We start from the raw sequence: 14,320 nt of genomic DNA on the forward strand, positions 1-14,320 counted from the left end.
GTTGATAAGTAGCAGAGCTTGTCTGACTGACCCCTTAAACCCCATGAAGCCAAGAATTGAAAGATGGAGTCTTTAGGGTCAAGAACTGGGGATAGTGAGGATCCTCTACAGGATTTCAAGTGGAGAAACAGCAGAAACAATATGGTGTGGTTCCTTTCAGGCCATCTTCTTTCATCATTCTACTTATAATCAGAAGCCAGGCACTTCAATCTCCCCACACCCCACCTCAATACTACCTGGGCATGCATCCTCAGGACCCCAGCCTCATGCAACCCCTGGAAACCCAATAAACTGGCCCTTGTCCAACCAAATCTTGTAAACTTGGGTCCTCTCCTACCTCAGATGCTAGAAGTTGAAAGTGGGTGGTAGAGAAAATGATAGTGTTAGAAAGGTACTGGGTAAGATTACTAGCTATAAACAGTCTTCAGCTTTCACCTGAAACTTTTCGGAGTGGGAGTGCCAGTGGTCTAGGCTCCAACCTGCAATCCTGGCGAGCCAATGCCTCTTACCAGACTGCTGGTGCCTTTTTTGAACCTAGAAATCCAGGGGACTGAAGTGGGGAGATGGTGCTGGGGAAAATGGAGCATGTAAGAAGAAGGGGGTGAAAAGAAGGGGAAAGAAGAAAAAGACAAAAAAGAAGGAATGGGGGAAGAGAAGGAGGGGGGAGAAAAAGATCGAGCAGACGGGGCAACCCGGAGGGATCTGCTGAAAGTGAGATCGGAGAGTTGGGGGAGTCGGGACCCCGCGCGGGAGGCGGATGCAGGCGAGCGGGAGGTCGAGGGCAAACCCAGCTGTCAGCTGGGAACAAAGGCCGCCGAGCGGCTGGGAAGAGCCGCCGGCAGCCCTAACCAACGAGCGGCGTCGGCGCCGGCCCCGCCCCGCCCCGCCCCGCCCCGCCCTGGCCAATGAGCGGCGCCAACCCCGCCCCGGTCCGCCCGCCCCGCCCTGCCCTCCCGCCCGCCCGAGGCTCCCGGACCCGCGCTGGGGCCGGCGCTCAGGGAGCCACCGAGCGGGCGGGCGGCCGGGCGGCGCCGGGCGGGAGGCGAGATAGAAAGTTTCTCTGCTCGCCTCATCTAGCAAGCCAGAGCTGAGAGCAATCTCGGGACCCGCCCGGCCAGCGCGAGAGGAGAGACGGGAGCACATCGCCAAACACACTGGAAAAGAAAAGAAAAAAACCCTGAAGTCAGCCCCAGGCGCAGGGACAGATAAGGTGAGGTGGACAGGGGTCTCGCTCCGTCCGCAAGGAGGGAGCCGGGCTCCCGGGAAACTGGGCTCCCCGCGGCGTGCCTGCGCGTCAGTCGGTCTTTGTCTGTCTGTGCCGGCGTCTGTCCAGGTGTCTTTGTCTCCGCATGTAACTGTCAGGGTCTCCCCTCTGCCTGGGCGCGTGCGGCGAGTCTGGTCCCCGCCTGGAAGAAAGGAGGGTGCGCCCGTCCTTCCGGCTTTGTCTCCTACAGACCGGGTTTATCTACTCCCCGTCCCGAGTCTGATCTGCGGGGGCAGAGGTGTTGGGTGACACCGAAGTCCAGAAATGAGGAAGCGGGAGATGTACAGGCAGGGTCTGACAGCCGCGGCCGGGCCACTGAACTTTGCTGTCTGGAACTTTGGAGATGGGCTGTGTGTGTCCGCACTGGTGGCGGGGACACGGGTGCAGTTGGAGGTATAGATTGTTCCACCGAAGGGATAGGCCACAGGGGCTGAGATCGATAGAGAAGGTGGGTGATGAGCCTGGGTATTTAGGTGGCCCCCTGCCTGCTGGGGGATTCCCAGGTGGCGCTGGTGGTAAAGAACCTGCCTGCCAATGCAGGTTAGAGGTAAGAGACACTGGTTCGATCCTTGGTTTAGGAAGATCCCCTGGAGGAGGGCATGGCAACCCACTCGAGTGTCCTTGCCTGGAGAATCCTATGGATAGAGGAGCCTGGAGGGCTGTCCATGGGGTCTCACAGAGTTGGACAGGAGTGAAGCAAATTAGCACTGCCTGTACTCATTCAGCCAAAGCAACACACACACACAGTCTCACACCTACACACATATCACATTCATTTCTTTCTCTCACCCACCACAGGCAGCCAGCCCCTCACTCTCTCCCCACTCCCCTACACACACACACACACACACACACACACAAACACCCTTCCACATGCTTAACTCCAGCCTTTAGAGCATAGAGCTCAGCAGCAACAGGCACCAACCACTACAGGCTTTCTGGTTGCTGCTCCAAGTGGAAAGGACTAAACTGGGGAGGACCTGAGCGGTCTGCTTGCCCACGATTGTGTCATGCCTAGGAAAGTGCTCCTGATTCGTTGACTTCGGGGCCCTAACTTCCCAGGAATGAGGAGTACTTAGGGCGCTGAGCATCTGAAGTGTCTGGGTCCTTGCTCTGGCCTTCCAGCCACATCCTCTTGCTGCCATCGGCCCCTCTGTTCTGGTCTTGGGTGCTGGCAAACTAGCAAGGAGTCACCTCATCCTGGAAAGCCCTTGCAGGAGCTGTGGCAGGTAAGGATCTCCTGCAGCCTCATGGTGGGAGCTGAAATGCCCTGCTTGAGAGATTGGCTGCTTGGCTCTTGTTCCTGCGTCCTGAAAAAGAGCCTCTGTGTAGGGGCAAGGGAGCATTTGTAACCTGAGCTTCCTCTGAGTTGAAAAACAATTTTCCCTGGGCATGTTGGGGGAAATACAGGTGCTGAAAGTCTGTGGGTATATGTACGCACGTGAAGATGTGTAGCAGAGACAATGATTACAGGCAGGAAGGGTGTTTATGTTCAGGGGTGGAGGAAAGTGGAATCTATGGTTGAAGTCTGTGGACAGAGACATACATGCTAATCAGGTGTGGTTTTAACACCTTGTGTTTATCCAGAGCCTTTCTTCTTGAGGTGTTTTCTGTGCATCATAGACGTTATCTCATTTGTTATCTCCTTTACCCTTGAGACATAACTACCAGGTGAGCATGGAGCATCGCTGACTCTCTGTGTTCTGACAGTGAAAAAAGTGAGGCCACAGAGCGGCAGGACTTAACTGAGGTCCACAGTTCATGGGAGCAAAGTCAGGCATAACGAGTGGGAGTCCACGCAGAAGGGATCAGGGCTGGGTGGATGTGAGCCAGGGACACTCATCTGTTGGTGATGAGAAGAAACTCAGGTTGGAAAAGAAGGGTGTCTCTTTGAAGGTTCCAGCATGTGAGCAAGAGGGAGGATGGGACATTTGAGATGGTGGGGTTTTTGAATGTTGATGGCAGCCTCTGTGCTTCACAAGGTAGAACCTGTTTTAATACTTCAGCTTCTGCTCCTGTCTGTCTATAGGAAGAGCCCCTTGTCTGCCCGTGTGTCCCGGTGGATATGTGTCAGGATAGTTGCCATTGAAGGGGTACGGCTGGGGTAGTATGGCTTGGGGAGAGCCAGTGCATTGGGACCATGAGAGGGAAAAATTTGCTGAGCTATTTTGAGAAACCATGCATCTGCCTATATGGCCACAGAGATACATGGGCTCTAGCTATGGAAAAATGGCTTTCTGATCCCGAAAACATAGGTATACGCCTTTGCACTTTTTCAACATTCATTTTAAAAATATTCATTCGGTGCCTACAAAAGGCAAGGCTCTGGGCCTGAAAGTGAGTCTACAAGGATGAATAAACCGATGATGGCAAGCCAGTGGTTATGCAGCTTACAGGCTAGTGTAGTGGGAAATATTTAGCAACATTTAATACCCTTCACTAAGTACCCTGTGTGCCCAGTACTTTTGGCTCATTATCTCCTTTAATTCTCAGCACAGCCCCACAGGGTATGTATGATTATTAGAGGAGGAGACTTCAATCCCATTGCCAGGATAGGAAGTGGAGGAGCAAGGGTCTCAGCTCAGCTTAGTGCTGAGCCTGGCTCTTTGCACATTCTTCTGCTACTTTTGAACATGTTTCTTCTGTGCAAAAGATTCTTGCCCTCTTCCTCTACCTCCACCCAACTAGCCCCCATTTACACTTCAGGTTTTAACCATACAGGATCAACTCCTCCAACAACTTGTCCCTTCTCTCTTTAAGTCTGGGTCACCTGCCTTCCCGTCATTCCTTGCTCTCCTGGCATTTACCCACAGGCTCCTGAAGAGCCTCCAAAGTTCCTAGAGGCAGAGATTGTGTCATCAATTCCCAGGTCAGAGTAGTAGTTGGCTTTTAGGGGGAAGTCCTTAGGAAATGCGTGTTTAATAAAATAACTGGACAGAAAAGAGGTATCAGAGACTTGGTGGGAGCACTTTTCCCAGCAGCAGATTTCTGCTGAAGGACGCTTGACTGGCATGACCTCTGATTTTCCTGTCTGTATTATTGGGCCAGCTGTTTCAGGGCTTCTGCCTAACTGGGGCTCCTATATCCTGATTCCTGCCTCCAGTAGTTTGGGATCCTAAAGAAAACCCAGCCTCCACCCACCCTGCCAGCCTACGCACTATATCTCCAGGTCCTTCAACCGAGAAGTATAATTATACAAGTAGGAGGTGATAGGTGTGATCTAGATTTGAGGTTTCAAAATCCTACAGTTGGAACCCCCAGGGGGCAGTGGTTCCAGGGTAGTGATGAGGTGTTTCTGGGGTCTGGCCAACAAACCTGGGAAATCTTTCCAACTGCCTGGGAAATCTTTAGACGATTTACATGGTGGGTCACTGAGCTGGCTTTTGAATAGATTTTTGTGCTGCTGCAGTTTAAAAAACACTGTTCTGGAGTGGACACTCTCACGGTTCTGCTGGGAGTGTGAGTTGCTCCCATGTTTGGAGAGGTCATCAGGCTGTGATTTGCCCAAGGTCACATGGTTCAGAGTCTGGTGACTCCTTTCCCATGCCCTTTGTACCACCCCGTTATTCCTCGTGTCAGGATTTCACATGCTCTCTCAGGGGTCCTCAGTGATTTTCATTTTCCTTTCAAAGATCATCACCCAAGTTTGAAAATCTCATGTGCTGCGTTCTTTCATGCATGTGCTCAGTCGTGTCTGCCTGTTTTGTGACCCCATGGATTGTAACCCACCAGGCTCCTCTGTCCATGGAATTTTCCAGGCAAGAATACTGTAATGGGTTGCCATTTTCTTTTCCAGAGAATCTTCCCAACTCAGGGATCAAACTCGCATCTCCTGTGTTACCAGGCAGATTGTTTACCACTGTGCCACCAGGGAAGCCCAGTTTATCCCTCATCTCCCTGGCACCTTATATGTATGTGCATGCATCCTAAGTTGCTTCATTATTAAAGGTCTTATCCATGCAAGGTGCCAGGGTGATGGGGGATAAACAAAATGACTAAATAATGGTCTGGCTAAATAAAACTTGTGATGAGGATTGAAGAGGAGCCAGCCCCCATGAGTCAGTGACAAGTACGTTGAAAACTAGATCGGGACAACTTTGAACATGGCAGCTGTTCCCCAGGAGGGAGGTAAGCTAGAAGACTCTAGGGTGGAGGTGGCTGTGAACGAGACTTTGGTTTTTTTGTTTTTTTTTTTTAAAAAAAACATTTTTTTAAAATTTTTATTTATTTATTTGGCTGCTCTGGGTCTTAGTTGTAGCATGTGGGATCTAGCTCCCTGACCAGGGATCGAACCTGGGCCCCCTGCACTGGGAGCTGAGAGTCTTAGCCACTGGACCACCAGGGAATTCCCTGAATGAGACTTTGAAGTTGAACCTAAGGAAGGAATTTATACCTTCCCTATAGAGAGGAAGCATAGCAGCAACAAGGTCATAGCTCCCAGATGCAAGTTCAGAGTCCAGGAGATGAGTCTGTCTCTCCAAGGGGAGCCCCTGGAGGGAGCCTGTTACCTCCTTTTAACTGGTTTGACCAGCCATGCAGACCAGACAAAACTGGGCAATGCCGGGTGGGAGGTAACTCTGCTCTTTACAACTGCCTCCAGCAGAGCGAGTGTATAGCTTAGCCACGGATGGGCTCTTCCAGGGGTCTGGAAAATTCGGCCCGCTGACTCTGTCAGCCAGAGTCAGGTGGGGTGAGTTGGGCTTCTAGCTGCTGCTGTTTTGCATAGTTGCCTCTGTATCTGCAATCTCTATCCTACGTCTCTTTCTTACTTCCTGTCAGATGACAGGCTCCCACCAGACAGCCTGACCATCCCTGGCTTTCCTATTGTAGTGATTTTAATAGCACTTTTGAACTTCAAAAGGATTATTATTATTATTTACAACTCTGAGATTTCTTCTGCAATTTGACAGAGGAGAAAATTAAACGAGAAGTAAAGGAGTTTTACCCAAGACTTTAAGTGGAATGCTGTGGGTTGAACTGGGCCATCTTGACTCCCAATCCAAGCAGTAACCACACAGCCAAATTAAGTAAAGAGATTTAGGTTCAGTGAATTGGTGTCAAGTGTTTAACATACAGAAAGAGGAAAGATTTTTTAAAATTATAAGAACTCGTTTACTTCCATATTTATTATAATTCAAGCTTGATGAAAGTCTTAGACTTTTCTCCCCTTTTTCTGTTCACCCTCTTCTTATCCCCAAGCACTTGTTATGCATATAGCTTAAGCTCAATAAACAAGAAATAAGAAGTATCTGGCATAATGGCATCTCTACTTGAGATGCACTTTAAGGAATGAAATGTATTTTATGTCGGTTCTTTCTCTTTATAGCTAGTCAACTCATAAGGTTTAGTCCATGCTGCGTTGAAATTATGCAGAATTTGTCTTCACAGAGTCTGAATTAACGATGTTTCATTGGAATACCAAGTTTTCATCTATAATCTAATTCAGTGTTCCCACCTTATCCATATGCAACAAAGTCCTAAACTAAAATGGGATTAGCGGTCTCTTCTTTGGTAATGTGAGCAGCGTGTGGAAACCAGACTTCAGGGGTGGTCACATACGGAGGCTGCCTCCCAGATGACAGAACTGGATGGAGGATTGGTGGCAAGACAGTGCAGTGGGGCTCCAAGTAGGGGAGGCAGGGGAGTTGGTGGAATGGGGAGAGGGTGAAAGAGACAGAGGAGAGAGTGAGTGAGTGTGTGTGTGTTTACGTGTGGGTGCATACGTGCCCTAACAGCCAAAACTAATTGTCCTAATCAGTCCAGCAGAGAGGTGATTTTTCTTCGTAAGTGACAGGCCAAATTGGTGTCTGAACAGATGTGATGTGGGTTTCGTCCAGCGTCTGGAACAAAGGCAGGAAAGAGCCACCCTCCCCAGATCACCCACAGATTTGCTTCCATGTCAGCTAATCACTGTGGAAGAAGAGAACTGCCTTTAAGACGACAGTGGGCAGACATGTGCACACACATACATACGCGCACACACACATCCCATGCATTCTCATCATCTCTTCATCTCAGGTAAGCTCTCCTCTGATACCTACCACACTCGCAGTCACGTGCCATAATACCAGTCCTCAAGACTCCTGGTTGGCCCACCCTGCAAGCCCCACACCAGTATCCACCTGGGTTGGCATCTCTCCGGGGCCTGGTCCACAGCATGCTGGGGGCAGCCCCCTCCCCCAAAACTACAGGACCTCTGTTTCTGCCATGCCCAGAGCAGTCTGTCCAGTTCCCATCAGCCCCTCAGGGCTGTAGATCCTCTGAGGCCCCAGCATCCATTAGAAGAAGGACCTAACTAGTGAAATTGCCAGCCCCAGGGATGTACAGGAACATGGGCCCCTCAAAGATGTCCAAAATAGAACTGAGATCGGGGGTAGGCATGACTCTGAAAATGAGTTGGCATTTCAGGACAAGTCCTGCCCCTCACATGACCTAACCTCCCTGCACAGGCTGCCAGGCAGCTGAGGCAGTCCCTGCCCTAGGCACCTGGGCAGGGCTGTGCACTTGGCTCACTGGTCTGTTGGCTTTGGGGGCATCTTCACTCTCCTTGCTGTTTGCAAAGCTATTTGCTGCTAAATCACCCTCCTCCTGGCACCCCGGACTGCTAAATTGGTCTCAACTTGCTGTACTTCCACCCACCACCTTAGTCATTATTCGCTGGCAGCATTCAGAGAGTGGGTGGAAAGCAGCCGAACATTATATTCCTGCTGAAGAGAGAGAGATTTGAGCATAGGCATGCAAGGAAAGGGGAGAGGGAAGGAGGTAAGAGAAAGCAAAGGAGGCAGGAGAACAAAGCTCAGGCTTGCCGGCACCTGTCCCTGTGACCCCAGCCACCCTGGGTGGTGGGGCAATGGGCCATAGGTGAGTGAGTGAGTGCTGGACTATTAGGAGACCCAGGCCTTCTAGGGTGAGAGCAGTACACTCACTACTGGGGCTGCCCTGCCCAGTCTGGTCCTTTATTTCTCCCTTGAACATCTGTTCCCGTGAATTAAAATGTAACTTATATCCTTCCTCCCTGCCTAGTTGATAAACTTTTAAAATTTTATTTTTAGCAACATCGCAAGGGTGGGATCTTAGTTTCCCATCCAGGGATTGAATCCAGACCCTCAGCAGTGAGAGCTTAGAGTCCTAACCACTGAACTTCCCAGGAATTCTCAGTGATAAACTTGAAAAGGAAAATATGTCATGCCCCCTGTGCCTAGCACCAGGCCCTGGACACACACGGGGCTGAGCCCCACACAATCAAGATCGAGGGTAGTGAGGGCTACGGTGGTCCTTCCTACCCAGCCATTTCATGTCTCCCTCCCTGGTGGCTCAGACAGTAAAGAAGCCACCTGCAATTCTGGAGATCCAGATTTGATCCCTGGGTGGGGAAGATCCCCTGGAGAAGGGAATGACTACCCATTCCAGTATTCTTACCTGAAGAATTCCATGGACAGAGGAGTATGGGGGGCTACTGAGAGACTAACACTTCCCGACCTGCTGCCCTAGGACCATAGCGTCTGGGATCCCAGGCACACGAGAAGAGGAGGAATCCCAAGGGAGCTTTCAGGGCTTGGTCTCCTATCTGGGTGAGGAAGCTTCAGGGAGGGAAAGGGTTAATACCACAAAAGAACAGATCAGCTAAGGAAGCAGAAACCTGGAGGCCCTCCATCCTGGCATGGAAGGCCCCGTGATCTCCAGCCAGGGGTCAAGACTGTCATGGAGAGGGGTCAAGACTGTCATGGAGAGAGGTCACCTAGTGCCTGGGCAGTGCACTGGAGCTGGTGGGCAGTGGACAGCAGAGTCAGTTCTCATGTCAAACAGCAGAGACAGCATCAGGCAGAGCAGAGTGACCTTGACAGGAGGCTCTCTGAGTCACTGATAACATTTGTTTGGTCTCTCAGGGGAGGTTGGAAGAACTCAGTGCCAACCCCAGCTGGCTTGAAACCTGGTGGGCCCGTGACCCGGCCTCCTCTCCCTCCCACCCTTTTCTCAAGGAAGATAATGGGAAAACCCTGTGAACAGAAGCCTCTGCACAGCTAGGGAGGTAGGGACACCAGGGAACCATGCTGAGAATATCAAAGGACATAAGTCTGGGTGAAGGAGCCCTGAACCTGCCCTTGACCTTCCAACAATTGCTCAGAGACAGCGCCTGGAGGATGCCTGGGCCACATCTGCCTCAGCACCTTAGCGGTCAAGAGGTCAGGTCAGCAGAGGTTCAGAAGGACAGTTAGGCACCCAGGGCACCTCTTGACCCATGGCAACCTTCAGCTACTTCAGCCTCAGCTCTTGTCTGCTCCCCCGCCTGCTCAGCATCTCAGCAGTAAGCCTGCCTGCCCTGAAGGAGGGAGGGAGGGATTAGACTGTGCTCATATCTCAGGGAGACAACCTCCCCCTCCTTGCTGATCAAATTCCCCCAGCCCCTACGCCTCGTTGGCGCCGGCAGGCAAACCGCACTGCAGGCAGGTGGGGAAAACAAGACCAGTGGGCAGAGCCCCCAGCCCTCCACCTGCACAGAGAAGGGAGGGCCCCAGCCCAGGGACCCAGGAAGGCACCCCAGCTGCTGGTGCCCCTCCCGTCAAAGGGCCTGCAGCTGCCCTGCTCAAAGGCTCCGGGCCGGCTGCGGTCAGGCAAGGAGAGGATGCTTGGCTTTTCCCGAGCGAATGTCTCATCTACAAGGATAACCAGGAGTGCAGGGCTGTCAGTGTCCCCAGGCCTCCCAGCAGTGCCTCAGCCATCTGCTGACTTAGAACCTTCTCTAGATGATAGACTCACTTCTATGCTAGAGCTGTCACAGGACCATCAAGGCCAGTGTTCCAAGATTTATTAGGAAACTAGAGAGCCTTCTTTGAAGCAGTGCAACCTACTTTGCATAAAACACAAAGTCTCTGGGTGGAAAGGACCCTTACATATTTTTTTTTTTTTTTTGACCACACCACAGGGCTTACAGGGATCTTAGTTCCCTGACCAGGGATCAAACCTGTGCCCTTGGCAGTGAAAGCACAGAGTTCTAACCAATAGACCACTAGCGAATCTCCTTAAATCCCAATCTATCCACATCAAAACCTTCCTCCAGTCGTTTTTCTACAGGAGTAGAACAGGAGTCTGCTGTTTCAGACTCCAGAAACACAATTCATTCTCTATTAGTTTCATTCTTTTAAAGTCACAGAGTGCTAGGTTTGTGTCAAATACTCTGCTGACTCCTGGAGCATCCTGTATTGGGACAGGAGACAGACACATTTTACAAAATCACAGTACAAAGCCCAGCTGGTCTAAAAATGTCTTCTTGGAAGATACAGATTTGAGAAGGACCCTGTGGGTTGGATGTGATTCAAAGAGATGGGGGAGTGGGTGGCACAGATAGGGACCCGAAGTGGCAGGGAGACAAAGGCAAGTTGAGTTAGATCGAGGATGGTCTTGTGTATCTGGCTCAGAGTTTGGCAGGTAGCATGGAGCCACTGAAGTCCCAGGGAGAAGAGTGGCGTTGAACAGACCTTGGTTTTGAGAAGTTCATCTAGCAGCGGAGTGTAGGATGGATTTGAGGCAGAGCGGCTTCTTTCTAGAAATAACATTATTTATTAGAATGCCTTTCTAGGCCCCTCTCATGTCCCAGTTGATGGCACATGTTCCCAGAGATCCCACACAGTCTGGAAACAGTGTGGCTGAGGCTTCAAGGAGAGAGGAGTTCCTAGTCCAGGCTCAAAGGTTAGAGGTTCATGTGCAGGGTCTAGGCCTTATTTATGACAGAAGACATAGGGAACATCTCATAGCTTTGGACCTGGAAGAAATCGAGGATGAGGGAGTGGGTGGGGGAGGGGAGGGATTTTTTGGCTGTGATGGGTCTTCATTGCTACATGAGGGCTTTCTCTAGTTGGACGAGCAGTGACTGCTCTTCATTGCAGTGTGCGAACTTCTCATTTCAGTGGCTTCTCTTTCAGTGCACAGGCTCTGTGCATAGGCTTCAGTAGTTGCGACCCTTAGGCTTGGTTGCTCCTCAGTACGTGGTATCTTCCCAGACCAGGAATCGAACCAGTGTCCCTTGCATTGCAAGATGAATTCTTAACCACCAGGGAAGCTCAGGGCTTTTTGTTGTGTTGTTTTTTAATGGATGGAGACAGAGGCTTAGGCAGGAGAAGGGACTTATTTTGTCAGGGTCCCACAGCTAGTTTGTGTAGAACCAGGACTGGTGCTCCCACTTCAGACTCCTTTCATTCACCCACTGCTAATTGTAGACAAGGACTGGGGCCCAGTAGGATGCATCAGGTCCTCCAACCTGGGGTGTCAGGAAGGTTTGCCCAAGGGCACGTCTGAGAGCTTGTCAGTAGTGGGATGCTCTCAGCCTTTGAGGCTTTCTCCTTGTATGCCAGAGACAGCTGATACCCACAGTCTCCATTTTTCTCTCTTGTCTTTTTCTCTGAATGCTTCGGATGCTTTATTTCCTTCTCTTTCTCTGATGGTTCCTATGTCCTAAAAGTTCTGAGGGGCTCCTAGCTAACATGAGAGTGAGGTTTATGAGGCCGTTGGCCATAGTTACCAGTTGCCGTCTTTCAAAAATGAGAAATGAGGTCTCTGCCTGTCTCACATGTGCTCAGTTTCAATGAGAAGATTTGTTGTTGCTATTCAGTTGCTAAGTCGTGTCTGACTCTGCAACCCCATGGACTGCAGCGCGCCAGGCTCCTATGTCCTTTACTATCTCCAGAGTTTCCTCAGACTCATGTGCATTGAGTTGGTGATGCCATCCAACCATCTCATTCTCTGTTGCCTCCTTCTCCTTTTGCCTTCCGTCTTCCCCAGCATCAGGGTCTTTTCTAATGAGTCAGCTCTTCGAATTAGGTGTCCAAAGGATTGGAGCTCAGTTTCAGCTTGGGACGTTTAAATGGGAAGATTGCAGGTGCCACCAGTCACTGTAGCCACCCAGCATGTTTGATGCCACATCAGGAGAGATTCCTGGACAGGAGGCAGGTGTGCATTCCAGGGCCTGGAGAGGCCGGTCTCAGCAATCAGGGACCTCCTTCAGTTTCAGAAGGACAGGATGCCAGGGGTCCCCTGCCCTTATTTCTGAAGCTCTTGGAACACCATTCCCCATCTTCCTCTGGAAGGTTCCTCAAGCAAGATACCTACCCAAGAGCTACCTCTTACCTGCTAAAACCTGGCTAGCCTAGGGAGGGGCAAGGCTGTGGCAGTGTCCTGTGAAGTCTCCAGTGAGCTGTCACCTGGAGACAGATTCTTTCTCCTCATACACTCCAGCCCACGCCACGTGCTCTTAGGCTCCCAGAGCAGTTCTCTCACCTGGATGGCAACCTTCAGCTCTAGTAGAGAGAGTAGGTAAATCCTAATAGAGGTAAAGCATAGATTTTTTTCATGCTTGCCAGTACTATGGATGAGTCTGGGAGGGGACAGCAGAAAGAATGTATCTTTGGGAATCAGACCAGTGTTCACATCTCAGCTCTGCTACATAAGAGTTGTGTGTGATATTGGGCAAGTCACTTAGCCTCTCTGAGCCTCAGTTGTCTCATCTATAAAATGTTTTGTGTCCCACATAGAATTTTTATGAAAATTGCAAGAGCAAGTATAAGTCAAAGCATGTGAAACATAGTAGCAGCTCAATTTATGTCAGTCTTATCCCCTTTCCATCAGCTCCAAGGGCAGGAAACCCAGCAAGAGGCTGAGTTGTCTATGCAGAAGGGTCATGAGCCCTTGGTCCAGGTACATAGCCAAGGGGTCAGGCAATGATGCCTATGATAGCTTCCCTCTTGTCTGCTCACTCTGGCAAAGGAGGGTAATTGTAACTGAAAACAGATGGGAGGGAATCCCTACCACCTCTGTCACTCTGGATCTCCATCGCTGTTGTCAAATTGACTAAATTAAAATTGACTTATAAAATTATGTAGAACAGATGAGCAGGACATCTTTGACTGCTCCGACATCAAGGCTCAGCACTGAAACTGAATCTCTTGCTCACATTGTGCTAAATCGCTTTAATAGCATCTGGCTCTTTGAGACCCCATGGACTATAGCCCTCAGGCACCTCTGTCCATGAGATTTCCCAGGCAAGAATACTGGAGTGAGTTGCCATGCCCTTCTCCAGGGGATCTTCCCCACCCAGGGATCAAACCCAGTTCTTCTGCATTGCAAGCAGATTCTTTTCCTTGTGAGCCATCAGGTAAGCCCTGGTGCTCACGTTGGCTTGTGCCAAATGTGTGTGCAGAGGAGGATGAACAGAGAGGGGGGTACTCAGAGACCTTATGGTTTTCTCCTGTCTCAGGAAGACCCCAAAAAGCCATCTTGTGCACGTGTGAGGGGCAGAGTTTAGGAGAGGAAGATTTCTCCCCAGGGTGAATGGCTGGAGAGAAGCAGTTTAGGCTGCATCCCTTTCTTTCTCCTGCCTCTGGCTTCAAAGGCAATGTCTTTACGATCTGGATGTTTTCTGGATTAGGTAGCACGTATGGTTAGGAAAGGGGGAAGAAAGAAAAACAAATAAAATGAAACTCTGTCTCTGCACTCTGTCTGTGGGAGATGCACAGCTGCAAGACGGCCCAGGTCTGGCAGAGACTCCCGTAAGAGGATGCAAAAGGCTGAGGGGGTTGAATTCCACATTGGAGAATCTGCTGCTGCTGCTGCTAAGTCACTTCAGTCGTGTCCGACTCTGTGCGACCCCATAGACAGCAGCCCCCACCAGGCTCCTCCGTCCCTGGGATTCTCCAGGCAAGAATATTTAAATGGGTTGCCATTTCTGAGGGATATTTTTTCTCCTTCAGCGGCACTTAGGGCTTCCCAGGTGGCTCAGAGGTAAAGAAACTGCCTGCCAATGCAGGAAACACAGTTCCAATCCCCGGGTCGAGAAGATCCCCTGGAGAAGGGCATGGCGACCCACTTCAATATTCTTACCTGGAGAATTCATGGATAGAGAAGCCTAGTGGGCTACAGTCCATGCAGTTGCAGAGTCCGACATGACTGAAGTGACCGAACATGCACGCACGCAAATGGCACTTAAGATGGGATCAGGCAGCCTGGGGGGACCCAGGAGAAACGGCTCCTTTTTGGGACAGAGTCAGTTCCAGGATCCCATACCTG

At 50.6% G+C, this 14,320-nt stretch overlaps 1 protein-coding gene across 3 annotated transcripts in view; it reads left to right on the plus strand.

The window, feature by feature from the left end:
- The first annotated feature begins 989 nt into the window (after nt 1-989).
- Nucleotides 990-14,320, plus strand: part of LZTS1 (leucine zipper tumor suppressor 1) — a 68,368-nt gene continuing 55,037 nt past the window's right edge. For all 3 annotated transcript variants that reach the window (XM_042243179.1, XM_042243178.1, XM_015093120.3), the window contains exon 1: nt 990-1,210. The gene's annotated coding sequence lies outside the window, so the exon portion shown is untranslated. The remainder of the gene's footprint in view (nt 1,211-14,320) is intronic.

Source organism: Ovis aries, chromosome 2 (assembly GCF_016772045.2).
Source record: "Ovis aries strain OAR_USU_Benz2616 breed Rambouillet chromosome 2, ARS-UI_Ramb_v3.0, whole genome shotgun sequence".
In the NCBI taxonomy this organism is placed as follows: Eukaryota; Metazoa; Chordata; class Mammalia; order Artiodactyla; family Bovidae; genus Ovis; species Ovis aries.